The sequence below is a fragment of the Macaca fascicularis genome, chromosome 20 (genome assembly GCF_037993035.2).
Source record: "Macaca fascicularis isolate 582-1 chromosome 20, T2T-MFA8v1.1".
NCBI classification, from domain to species: Eukaryota; Metazoa; Chordata; class Mammalia; order Primates; family Cercopithecidae; genus Macaca; species Macaca fascicularis.
In genome coordinates this window covers 8920663-8933992 of record NC_088394.1, presented here as the reverse complement: position 1 = coordinate 8933992, position 13330 = coordinate 8920663, and the positions used below count along the sequence as shown (strand labels likewise).

General features: G+C 41.7%; 1 long non-coding RNA gene across 1 annotated transcript in view; it reads right to left on the bottom strand.

Annotated features, from left to right (window-relative positions):
- Positions 1–2368: 2368 nt before the first annotated feature.
- The window catches only part of LOC102142331 (uncharacterized), a 97958-nt gene continuing 86996 nt past the window's right edge, over positions 2369–13330 (bottom strand). Inside the window, exon 13 of the long non-coding RNA XR_010584013.1 lies at positions 2369–5178. This is a non-coding gene — a long non-coding RNA (uncharacterized lncRNA). The remainder of the gene's footprint in view (positions 5179–13330) is intronic.

Here is a 13330-nt window from a genome sequence, read left to right as displayed (position 1 = left end):
GAGAGTCAGCCTCTTTTTTGAAGCTTGAAGCCAGACACTGACTTCTCTCTAGCTATGAAAGTCCTAGATGTGTCAGTCAGGAGAGTCTAAATGATGCCGCAGTAACAAACAAGCCCAAAAATCTTAGTAGGCTGAAACAACAAAGTGAGTTATTTCTCGGTCACATTAAATGTTCACATTTGATGGAGATGGGTGTGAGGAGGGCTCGACTCGTTGTGGTCAATGAGGAGCACAGGCTTAGCTGAAGAAGACTGCGTCTCTCTGCTCCTCATTGTCAGAGGCGGGAGGAAGGGGCACACCACAAGCCACACATTTGCCTTTAAAGCTTCGGTCCAGAAGGGACCCATGTCATTAGCCAAATGGACTCACATAATCATTCACAATTTCAAATGCACGAAGTACAAGCCTAGCATGTGTGCAAAGTGAGAAGAGAGCAAGAATACTTGCACAGAGCCTCTAAGACCTACCAGTGAGGTACTAAGGGTTACCCTATGTTCTGATAGAATTAAGGGAGGCAGCTTGGAGCTTGGAGGGAGCCCTTGGGTTTTAGGTAAAACTCAAGTCCTTATGAAAAGAGGAAAAACAACAATAATGAGAAATCCTGTGCCCCTGGGCATTCAGAGTATGCCTGACAGCAGCTCCGAGAGAGGGGAGTTAAAATCTCCCTGTGTCAATGACTACTGAGGATGCAGAGATGTCCCCGAGGAGGGGCAGTTCTGAGAGGGCTGTTGGTTAAAACTGAGGAGCTCCAGCACCAAAAGAACTGAACCTTCCTTGTGTGCATGTCTGTGTGCCAGATGACCAGACCTTCGGGACCACACCAGCAAAATCCATCTTGAAAAAAAACAAAGCTGGTGGACTCACATTTCCCATTTCAAAACTTACTACAATGCAATCTTGATTACCAAATCAAGATTGGGTGGTACTAGCATAAGAACAGACATACAGATCAATGGAATATAACAGAACACCTAGAAATAAACTCTTACATATATGGTCAGTTGATTTTCAACAACAATGACAAAACCTTTTTTTCCTGAAACAGAGTCTTGTCCTGTTGCCCAGGCTGGAGTGCAGTGGAGCTGCTATCTTGGCTCACTGCAACTTCCACCTCCTAGGTTCAAGTGATCCTCCTGCCTCAGCTTCCCGAGTAGCTGGAATTATAGACACATGCCACCATGCTAACTTTCGCATTTTTAGTAGAGACAGGATTTCACCATGTTGCCCAGGCTGGTCTCAAACTCCCAAGCTCACACAATCCACTGATCTCGGCCTCCCAAAGTGCTGAGATTACAAGTGTGAGCCACTGCACCTGGCTGACAAAATCATTTAATGGGGAAAAATAGTACTTTCAACAACTGAATATCCATATGCAAAAGAATGAAGTCAAACCCTTACTTCACATGATATATAAAAATTAACTCAAAATTGGTCAAAGACCAAAATTGAGAGTTAAAACTATAAACTCTTAGAAGAAACATTGGTATAAATATTTGTGGCCTTGAATTAGGCAGTGGTTTCTGAGATAAGACACTTAAATCACAAGCTACAAAAGAAAAATACAGATAAATAAAAATCAAAACTAAAAACTTGTCCTTCTCAAAGGACACAAGAAAATGAAAAAAATGACCCACAGAATGGAAGAAAATGTTTGCAAAGCATGTATCTGATAAGATTCTAGTACCCAGAATATATAAATGATTCTTTTTTTTTTTTTTTTTTTTTTTTTTTTTTGAGACGGAGTCTCGCTCTGTCGCCCAGGCTGGAGTGCAGTGGCGCAATCTCGGCTCACTGCAAGCTCCGCCTCCCGGGTTCACGCCATTCTCCTGCCTCAGCCTCCCGAGTAGCTGGGAATACAGGCGCCCGCCCCTGCGCCCGGCTAATTTTTTCTATTTTTAGTAGAGACGGGGTTTCACCATGGTCTCGATCTCCTGACCTTGTGATCCGCCCACCTCGGCCTCCCAAAGTGCTGGGATTACAGGCGTGAGCCACCACGCCCGGCCTATAAATGATTCTTATAATGCAACAATAAAAAAACAAATACACCATCAAAAATTGTGTATTTTTAATTTTAATTTGTGGGGAAATTTTTAATAGACTTTTTTTAAAGAAAATGCACAGTCAATAAGGACATGAAAAAAATATCCAATATTAGTGAAATGCAATTCAAAACCACAATGAGCTATTATTTCATACTCAGAAGGACAGCTATTATATAATATATAATTTATATGTAAATAACATATAAAATATATAATATATAATTTATATGTAAATAACATATAAAATATATAATATATAATTTATATATAAATAACATAAAATATATAATATATAATTTATATGTAACTAATATATAAAATATACAATATATAAATAATGTATTTATAATGATAATAAGTTTTGACAGAGATGTGGGGAGATTAGGACCCTTGTATACTGCTCGCCTCATGGGAATAGTAAAATAGTGCGGTTGCTTTGGAAAGCAGTGTGGCAGTTTCTCAAAATGTTAGACATGGAATTATCATATGTCCCAGCAATTTCAATTTTTAGGGATTTATACTCAAGAGAACTGACAACCCAGGTCCACACAAAAACTTATGTAAGAGTGTTTGTAAAAGCATACTCAAGGTAGCTTCAAAATGGAAGCTGCCTGAATATTTATCAACTGATCAGTGAATAAAGCAATTGGAGCATATACATGAGATGGAATATTATTTAGCCACCAAAAGGAATGGAGCACTGATACTTGCTGCAACAGAGATGACCCTTGAAAACATATAGGTACTCTTCACAATGGCAAAGACATGTAATCAACCTAAGTGCCCATCAATGATAGACTGGGTAAAGAAATGTGGTATACCATGGAATACTATGCAGCCATCAAAAGGAATGAGTTCATGTCCTTGCAGGGACATGGATAGAGCTGGAAACCATTATCCTCAGCAAACTAACACAAGAACAGAAGACCAAATATTGCATATTCTCACTTGTAAGTGGGAGCTCAATAATGAGAACTCATGACCTTATGGAGGAGGACAACACATCCTGGGGCCTGTTGGATGGTACGGGGTGGGAGGAGGGAGAGCATCAGGAAGAATAGCTAATGGATGCTGGGCTTAATACTTGGGTGACGGCATGATCTCTGCAGTAAACCACCATGGCACACATTGACTTCTGCAACAAACCTGCACATCCTGCACATGTACCCCTGAACTTAAAACAAAAGTTGGAAAAAAAACAAAAAAAACTATGTTTAACATATATTAGGCATTCAATAAATATTTGTTGAATGAATGAATGAAAAAAAAGACAATGTGCTAGGTAAAAGAAGCTAGATACAAAGGTATACAGGTCGTGTGATTCCACTTATATGAAATGTGTGAAACAGACGAATTCATAGAGGAAATAAGTAGATAAGTGGCTGCTAGACACTGTGAGCAGTGAGAAATGGGGGGTTTCTTTTGGGGGTACTGAAACTATTCTGGCATTATATAGTGGTGATGGTTGTTTATAACTTTTTGACTATGCTAAAAAAAAAACCCACTGAATTCTGTAGTATGTGGATTATATGTGAATTAAAAAACTATATAGCTAGTCATGACCCCAAATTTCTAAAGCAGATTGACTCTGTGTTTGTTGTTTGTTTACTTAAGATAGGGTCTTGCTCTGTTGCCCAGGTTGGAGTGCAGTAGCACCATCACGGTTCACTGCAACCTCGAAATCCTGGGCTCAAGTGATCCTTCCACCTCAGCCTCTTGAGTAGCTGGGAACTCAGGTGCATGCCCTCGTGCGTGGCTTAAAAATTTTTTTTTTTTTGTACACACCTGGGAGGTGGGTCTCACCATGTTGCCAAGGCTGATCTTGAACTCCTGTTGAACTCAAGCAATCCTCTAACCTTGGTCTCCCAAAATGCTGGGATTACAGGCATGAGCCGCTGCTTTCGACCATGCTTCTGTAATCTCAGCTCTGACATTGGCCATGAGATCTTGTGCCCCATATCTGTTTTTTGGGGGCGGTGGGGGGACAGAGTCTCCCTCTGTCACCAGGCTGGAGTGCAGTGGCACAATCTTGGCTCACTGCAACCACCACCTCCCAGGTTCAAGTGATTCTCCTGCCTCAGCCTCCTGAATAGCTAGGACTACAGGTGCCTGCCAGCATGCCCAACTATTTTTTTATTTTTAATAGAAACCAGGTTTCACCATGTTGGCCAGGATGGTCTCGATCTCTTGACCTTGTGATCTACCTGCCTCGGCCTCCCAAAGTGCTGAGATTACAGGCATGTGCCATGATGCCCGGTTCTATACCCAACTTTTAAATGCATCAGTGCCTTAATCTCTGTAAGAGATAACAAAACAACATGTTGTCAGATTCCTGGAAGGACTGTATGAGTTTCTGCATATGAAGAGCCTAGAACAGTCCCTGATATGCATTAGAGCTCAAAACATTGCTGTTCCTGGCCTGTAAGAGTTATAGTCTAGAGAAAGTGTTGACACGCAAACAGAAAATGACAATTCAGCATATCAAGTGCTGTGATGGGGAGACACACCAAGTATTTTTGGAACAGTTGGCTGTTTGATCCAGCCTGGGGCAGCAGAGGAACCTTCCTGAAGGAGGTGATATCTTGGATGGGCTTAAGGACAAGAAGGAACCAAGCTGGCAAAGAAGATACAAGTAATTCAGATAAAAGAAGCAGCACATTCAAACACTCTGATTTGAGAGAAAGCGCATGGTGCCTTCCCTGAGCGGGAGATGGGAAAGAAGTGAGATTTGGGGGCTGGGGCATCAGGCAGGGGTCAGACCACAAAAGCATTATACAATTTTGTTTTATCTTGGAAATTTTATCTTGGGAACCACAGGGAGCCACTCAGGAATTTTAAATAGAAATGATAGAATTAGACTTGCACTAATTTATGAAGCTCCCTGTGCCCATGGGGTGGTAAATATTTTAGGGATACGGAAAAACAAAAAAGGAAAGATGTAGAAAGATCACTTGAGAGGCTGACCTGCTTTTGCAGGCTGAGAAGATATAGAACCAGCAAGTAAAAAGAAGCCAACAACAGGGGAAGTGGGTGGGAAGTGAGGCATTGGGCTGACCTGGAAGGGCTTCTGGATCCCTGGCTTGGCTGAGAGCGGGTGGTGGTGCCGCCTCTGAGATGAAGATCTAAGAAGAGAAACCTGCAAGGAGGAGGAAAGAAAATGGTTTCCAACTTGGGTAGAATGAGAATCAGGTGTCCGTGGGCTTCCAGGTGCTGGGGCCAAGTCTGCAAAGCCACGGTCAATCGCCCCATCTCTAAATTCAGGCATTCATTTTGTTTAAAAAGCCAGAGTCTCATGAGTTCTAATACTTAAGCCATTATCACTCACAGACAACTTTGTATGAGCTTGTACAAGACACTCAGTTCTCAGAACTTCAGTTTTACCGCCAGTAAATGTGGGTAAATGACGATTCCTCCCCCATCCTGCTCTCAGGGAGAATCATGGGGCGAAGTGAGATCCGTGTATAAAAGTGGTTTATGGGTTGTAAAGTGTGGTATACCCGAAAGGTGCTATCAGTATAACAAATAATATAAATTAGAGTTGTATGAATAATGAAGCATTTTTGAATCAGTTTTCTTAAAGAATACGGTACCTGGATCAGTCATAATAATGTTAATTAATCTCCAGCATCTATTTGATACTTTATTGTTTGGCACACTGCTTCCACGTTTCTTATCTGAGCAGATACTTAACCTGTGTACTGAATAGGCTGAGATAATCATTTTGCAGAGGAGGAAATAGAGATATAGAGAAGGTAAATATATCTCCTAAGGTCACCCAGTTAGTAAGCATCAGAGATGGTCTCACTCCTAATCCAAGCACTTCCATCTATACCACAAGGTCTGTTAAAAAGTAATTTGGGCCGGATGCGGTGGCTCACACCTGTAATCCCAGCACTTTGGGAGACTGAGGCGGGTGGATCACTTGAGGCCAAGAGTTCAAGACCAGCCTGGCCAACATGGCAAAACCCCATCTCTACTAAAAATAACAAAATTGCCTAGGCGTAGTGGCCCGTGCCTGTAATCCCAGCTACTGGGGAGGCTGAGGCATGAGAATCACTTGAACCTGGAAGGTGGAGGTTGCAGTGAGCTGAGCTCACGCTCCTGCACTCCAGCCTGGGCGACAGAGTGAAACTCTGTCTAAAAAAAGAAAAAAAAAAAGAAAAAAAAAGAAAGCAATTTGAAGATTGGTTCTCTAGATTCTAGATAACAGGTGTTAGGTTTATGGCAATTGCAGAGACTGCTATTGCCTACCTAACATCTATTCTTCCCTTGTTACTTAGCAAAAAAACGCTCTCATTTTATTTGGTGTGGCAAAGTGCTCAGGTACAATACTACATTACTACAATACCACATTACTACACCACCACATTGCTACAATACTACATTACTACAGTTACTACAACACTGCAACCTTCCTAGTGAGAAGGAGTGGCTATGCATCTCCGTTCTCTTCAATTATATATACATGAAAATGTACGGGATTTATGACAAAATTTAGAAGAAGCTCACTTGGCTGGGAAGTGGATCCTTTACGCTCTTCCTACTTCCTGCTGCCTGGGATGGGGCCATGATGACTGCAGTTCCAGCAGCCGTCTTGGACCATGAAGTGACCCTGAGGATGAATGCCTGAGTTCCTAAGCCACTCTGTCAGCCCCAAGCTGCCTGTCTCTAAACTTTATTTATTTATTTATTTATTTAGAGATGGAGTCTCGCTTTGTCATGCAGGCTCGAGTCCAGTGGCACGATCTTGGCTCACTGCAATCTCCACCTCCGGGTTCACGCCATTCTCGTACCTCAGCCTCCTGAGTAGCTGGAACTACAGGTGCCTGCCACCACGCCCGGCTAAGTTTTTTTTTTTTTTTTTTTTTTTTTTGGATTTTTAGTAGAGATGGGGTTTCACCGTATTAGCCACGATGGTCTCAATCTCCTGACCTCATGATCTGCCAGCCTCAGCCTCCCGAAGTGCTGGGATTACAGGCGTGAGTCACCACACCTAGCCTCTAAACTTCATTTTTAATGTGAGGGTGGAACAAAGCTCTCCCTAAGCCCTCATCCTTTCAGTTTTTCTGTTAAATGCAGCCAAGCACATTCATAATTGATCTAAGAGTATCACATAGCATCTTTTTATGCAGGGTATGTAGTCAAGACCCCCAACTTCTGGATACAGGAGAGAAGAGATTCTTTTCCACCAATCTCTTACACTATTTTTCTTATTTTTATTTATTTCTTTTTTTTTTTTTTTCTTTTTTGAGACCAAGTCTCACTCTGTTGCCCAGGCTGGAGTGCAGTGGTCCGGTCTTGGCTTACTGTAACCTCTGCTTCCCGGGTTCAAGTGATTCTCTTGCCTCAGCCTCCTTAGTAGCTGGGACTACAGGCATGTGCCATCACGCTCCACTAATTTTTTTTTTTTTTTTTGTATTTTTAGGAGAGACAGGGTTTCATCATGTTGGTCAGGCTGGTCTCGAACTCCTGACCTCAAATGATCCGCCCGCCTCACCCTCCCAAAGTGCTGGGATTACACCCACCTGGCCCCAATCACTTATATTCAGATCTCAACTTGAAGTCAATTTCGCTACTAGAGATGGTTTCACAGGGTGCTGAGGGTTGGAAGGTAAGCTTCTGTCAATCCCCTCAAGCCAAGGTTTTCCCGTGCAATATCCTCAGGCCATAGAATCACTATGCACATTTTGTCTGTGCGGTTGGCGCCCTTGGCCGGAGAAATAGCATTTCTTTCTTATCTTGCTCTTTCTAATGCCAGCCCAGCAGATTGTCGGCTGCATCTAAATACATTCAATTATCATGAAGGCAACAGTGTGGCTAGAACCCCCTGGCCAGGCAAGTCAACTGGAGCAAATTGCCGCTGCATGGGAGCAAACCGAGGACCTAACGAGCGATCCGGCAGAGTTTGGGGGCAGCGGATGCCGCTCCCCAGCTCGGATTTCCAGAGGCAGTTTAATGTCAACGTCAGTGGGTTCCACACTGGCAGTCTCTTACCTCAACTTCAACTCCATGCCCGCTGACATTTTCCTTTCTTTCAAATTGGCAGCGGGAGCCAGGGAAAACCTAAATTTAACCGCCGGAGAATATACCACATGACATTTGTGGGCCTCACATGTTCGGTTTAAGACTTTGAAAGCTAATTTAGCCATGCTATGCCTCCGCAAGTGACGAGGGTTGATACACCTGAACTTCTGTCATTGTTAGCCACTGTGGTATCATTCTGTCTCTTGAGACTTCATTCTTTAATAACTGCTATCTTAAGCCCCCAGAGAATAGCACTAATGAGTATTTGAAAATGCCAGGTTCTTGGCACCATGCACTGATTTAAAAAAAAAAAAGAAAGAAAAAAAGAAAGAAAAGAAAAGAAACCCTAAATAGCAGCCATCAGTGTAATGGTCACTCAGCAAGGGGTGTGGAGGATGCATTATGCATGACTTGCCTTGTCATTTCCATCTCTCCCCTGAATCTCCACATTCTAAGTACAAGCAATTAAGCGGTTCTTGGACCAAATCTTAATTAATTTGAGGATCTATGACCAAGGCCCTCAAATAAAATGCCATATAAGCAATACACACAAACAAATCACTAAACCAGGAGAGGAACAATAATACAAGGATTAGCTTTGAAGAGATCAATGATGGCTGCTTAGTGACAAATTTCTCTTCTTAGTCTGGGCTTCCCTGCACATAACATTGCTGTTCGAGTTTGAAATCTTCGGTGTGAGTTCCCAGAATCTACCATAACGTATCTGAGACTAAGCAAATCTGTTAGATAGCAGTTCCTTGGGGGAAAGGGGACTGTCTTATTGGTCTTCGTATTTTCATCTAGGACATCACAGGTATTCACAAAGTACTGGTGAAACTAAATACCATCTAATCAACTCTCCACATTCTTTTTTTATTTTTTTAAATTTTATTGTATATATTTAAGGTGTACAACGTGCTTTGATATGCACGTAGAGAGTGAAGTGTTTACAGTAGTAAAGCAAATGAATGTATCCATCATCTCACAGAGTTACCCATTTTTTTTTAATGTGGCAAGAGCACCTAAAATCTATTCTTATCACAAAAATCCCAAGTACAATACAGTATTATTAAGTACAGTGCTTATGTCGTACATAACATCTTTGGACTTCTTCATCCTACTTATCTGTTACTTTGAATTCTTTGTCGTGTATTTTCTCATTTCTTTATGTCACCTTTCCCCCATCCCTGATAATCACTGTTTAATCCTCTGTATATCTGACTTTTTTTTTTGTTTAGATTCTACACATAAGTGAGATCATGCAGTATTTTACTTTCTGTGTCTGGATTATTTCACTTATCTTAATGGTCACCAGATTCATCCATAGTATGGCAAATGGCAGGATATTCTTTTTCTTTTTTTTCTTTTCTTTTTCTTTTTCTTTTTTTTTTTAGAGACAGGTTCTCACTGTGTCGCCCAGGCTTGGTCTTGAACTCCTGGGCTCAAGCAATCCTGCCTTGGCCCCCCAAAAAGTGCTGTGATCACAGAGGACATCCTTTTCTAAAGCTGAATAATATTTCATTGCGTGTCTGTATCACAGTTTTTAAATTCATTTACCTATCAATGGTCACTTTTGTTGTTTTCGTATCTTGGTTATTCTAAATAAACATAGGAGTGCAGATATTTTTATGAGGTAGTGATTTCATTTCCTTTGAGAGGTATTGATAAACCCAGAAGAGGGATTGATAACTCTCCATACTCTTGAAATTTGCATCAGTGATCCACATTGCCAGGTCAATCTTGACTTTGGCCTGCCAATTATATACGATGTACAATCCAACGAATACGTATGAAATGGAAGGCAGTTGGATGGTTTCAGAATGTTACACCTAGAAAATGCTACCTTTTTTGAATTCTTAGACTAAAACTTCTTCTAAATTTGACTTAATCTTCATACACTGCTCTGAAAAAAACGCATTTATATTACTCTTTTATCCATAGTATTTAAAGTTTTTAAAGTGATAAAATAATCTCATGCACAAATAGTAGGATTTCCATCTGGTGTGCATCTGATCATGGCCAACTATTTGGCTGTGAACATTATCAAAACATGTTTGTCCCTGTAAACCTTTGCTAGTCATATAGATTTTTATTTTTCAAAATTGTCTAGTTGGTGTCAATATTAGCCAGTGTCAGAAACTAACCAGAACAAACCCACAGAACAAGCCTAGCCAGCTCACTCACAGGTTATAGGGCAAAGCTTGAGTCATTATACATTCTGTTAGTAAAGCAAGGTACTTCTTTACTCTGTGTTGATTTATTTTTGTTATAAACATGGTTGCCTTGTGCTGACCTAAGACTTTGGAAACCTTACCAAGTCTCCTCTTCCCATTTTTATAGATGCAAATCTCCATAGTTACAAAGACAGAGTTGCAAGAAAAAAGGTGGAAAAAAAAAAAAAAAAGAACCTCTCAACACAATAGCCTATAAAAAGGCATCAAAAACAATGAATAACAGTTTATTTCCAGTATATACAGTGCTGAATGCAGGCAAGGGTCCTCCAATCCAATAAGGGGCAGCAGAAATGCAGGATCCATTTGACAAAGCATCCTCATTTCAGGGAAATGCCTGTTCATGGGGAAGGAGACTAGCTTTGACTTTAGCATTTCAAACAGCCCATGCTTCATAAAGAAAACAGGGTGGGGTCTCCAGAAACTGGTGCAAAAGTGCAATCGAGGTAAAAGAAAACAAATGCAGGCCGGACACGGTTGCTCATGCCTGTAATCCCAGCATTTCGTGGGGCTGAGGCAGGTGAATCACTTGAGGTCAGGAGTATGAGACCAGCCTGGCCAACATGGTGAAACACCGTCTGTACTAAAAATGCAAAAATTAGCCGGACCTAGTGGTGTGAGCCTGTAATCCCAGCTACTCGGGAGGCTGAGCCAGGAGAATCGCTTGAACCCGGGATGCAGAGGTTGCAGTGAGCCGAGGTCAAGCCACTGCACTCCAGCCTGGGCAACAGAGCAACACTCTGTCTCAAAACAAACAAACAAACAAACACACACACACACACACACAAATGCAGAGGAAGAACAGTCCTGAAACTTAAATCCTGCTTTGAGGAAATTGGTTCCCTGAACTGCTAGGACACCTAATGTGAATTTGAGCTGATGGGCTCCCTTTTCAAAGCAGCACCCCCTAAGAAGCAGCCACCTCAAGAAGAGAGATGTCTTGAATCCACTCCTCATTAATGTGTGTTTGTTCTGGATGGCTGAGTGATTCCCGAAACTCACAGCCACTATTCACAAATCAACCTTCTGAGGGGCCCGGGCGCGGTGGCTCATGCCTGAAATCCCAACACTTTGGGAGACCAAGGCGGGCTGATCACTTGAGGTCAGGAGTTCAAGACCAGCTCGGCCAACATTTTGTGAAACCCTATCTCTACCAAAAATACAAAAAATTAGCCAGGCATGGTGGCACATTCCTGTAATCCCAGCTGGTTGGCAGGCTGAGGCAGGAGAATTGCTTGAACCCGGGAGGTGGAGGTTACAGTGAGCTGAGATTATGCCACTGCACTCCAGCCTGGGCGACAGAGTGAGGCTCTGTCTCAAACAAACAAACAAACAAAAAACCTTCTGCAGGTCTCTGAAAGTTTCAGATGCAGTAGACTTCTTTCTTTTTTTCCCCTACTTTATTGGCAAGAACGCCAGTTGGCACTGCTTTATTCTGAGCTCAATCCATCAACAATTCAACAGAATTAATAATGTATTTATATCACATGCTAGTAGTAGCATAAAATTATCTATAAATGTTTAATAAATATTCTGTAATGCTTTTGGAACACATGTTATAAATGATAAATAAATAATAATGGATTCTTTATGAAACATTTATCCCTAGCATGGTTATTGTTATGTTATAACTGCTTGGGAAGCCATTACTAACAAAGTGAATTGAGTTATCAAAGTTATAGATACGTTTAGCCCGCCATTCATAATGAAACGTGCAAGACTTAAAATGAAGTAAAGACACTGGAAGCAGCTGCTGACATATTGTAACTGTCAGAGTCACCAGTCATATTTAGCCGTTCACGAACATAAACGATTGGCAACCATTTAACAAACTATGCCTCATGAAATATTGAGTCCTGGTACCTTGTAAGTGTTGTAGACTCTCCGGATTATTCTCTGTGGATAATAACACTGAATCATGGAGTGTTCCCTGGATTTCCACAGGTTCAGAAGGGTTTGGAGCAAAAGTTCAACCAAGGACTATGCATTTGATACAAAAAGGACACTGCCTAGCCAGAAACAATATACCCAGGCTAGCCAGGGGTGAGCATCTGAGTTCCATATTTTGAGCACTTACTATTTGAAAGTCGACAAGATTTTGACGGGTACGGTGGCTCATGCCTATAATCCCATCACTTTGGGAGGCTGAGGAAGGCAGATCACTTGAGGTCAGGAGTTCGAAACCAGCCTGGCCAACATGGTGAAACCCTGTCTCTACTAAAAATAATAATAAAAAAAATTGCTGGGCATGGTGGCAAGTGCCTGTAATCCCAGCTACTTGGGAGGCTGAGGCAGGAGCATCGCTTGAACCCAGGAGGCAGAGGTTGCAGTGCAGTGAGCCGAGATCGCACCACCACACTGCAGCCTGAGTGACAGAATTAAATAATAAATAAATAAGAAAGTCAACACAATTTTTTTCATTCTTTTAAAATTGAGGCATCATTTATATACAGTAAAAATAATCTTTTGTGTACAGTTCTGTGAATTATGAAAAACGCCCACAGTTATGTAGCCACCAACAAAATTAAGTACCCTTTTGCGCAGTGTATGAGAGTGCCATGCATTATTGCTAGCACACGGTATTGCCATTTGTTTTTATTTCATTTTTATTTTTTAAGACGGGGTCTCACTGTCACTCAGGTTGGAGTGCAGTGGCACAATCTCAGTTCACTGCAACCTCTGCCTCCCAGACTCAAGCGAGCTTGGCACCTCAGCCTCTTGAGTAGCTGTGACTACGGGAGCATGCCACCACATCTGGCTAATTTTTTGCATTTTTGGTAGAGATGGGGTTTTGCCATGTTGCCCAAACTGGTCTCAAACTCCTGAGCTCAGGCAATCCAACTGCCTTGGCCTCTCAAAGTGCTGGGATTCCAGGTGTGAGCCACTGTGCCTAGTCATCTTTTGTTTTTTTAATTAACAAAAGATTTTGGTTATGCCAGTCAATGCAAACGCATTTTAGATAGACATATCAAAATTGGAAAAAAAACAAAACAAAACATTTTGTTACATGTAGTAGGGACAAAAGGCATCTCT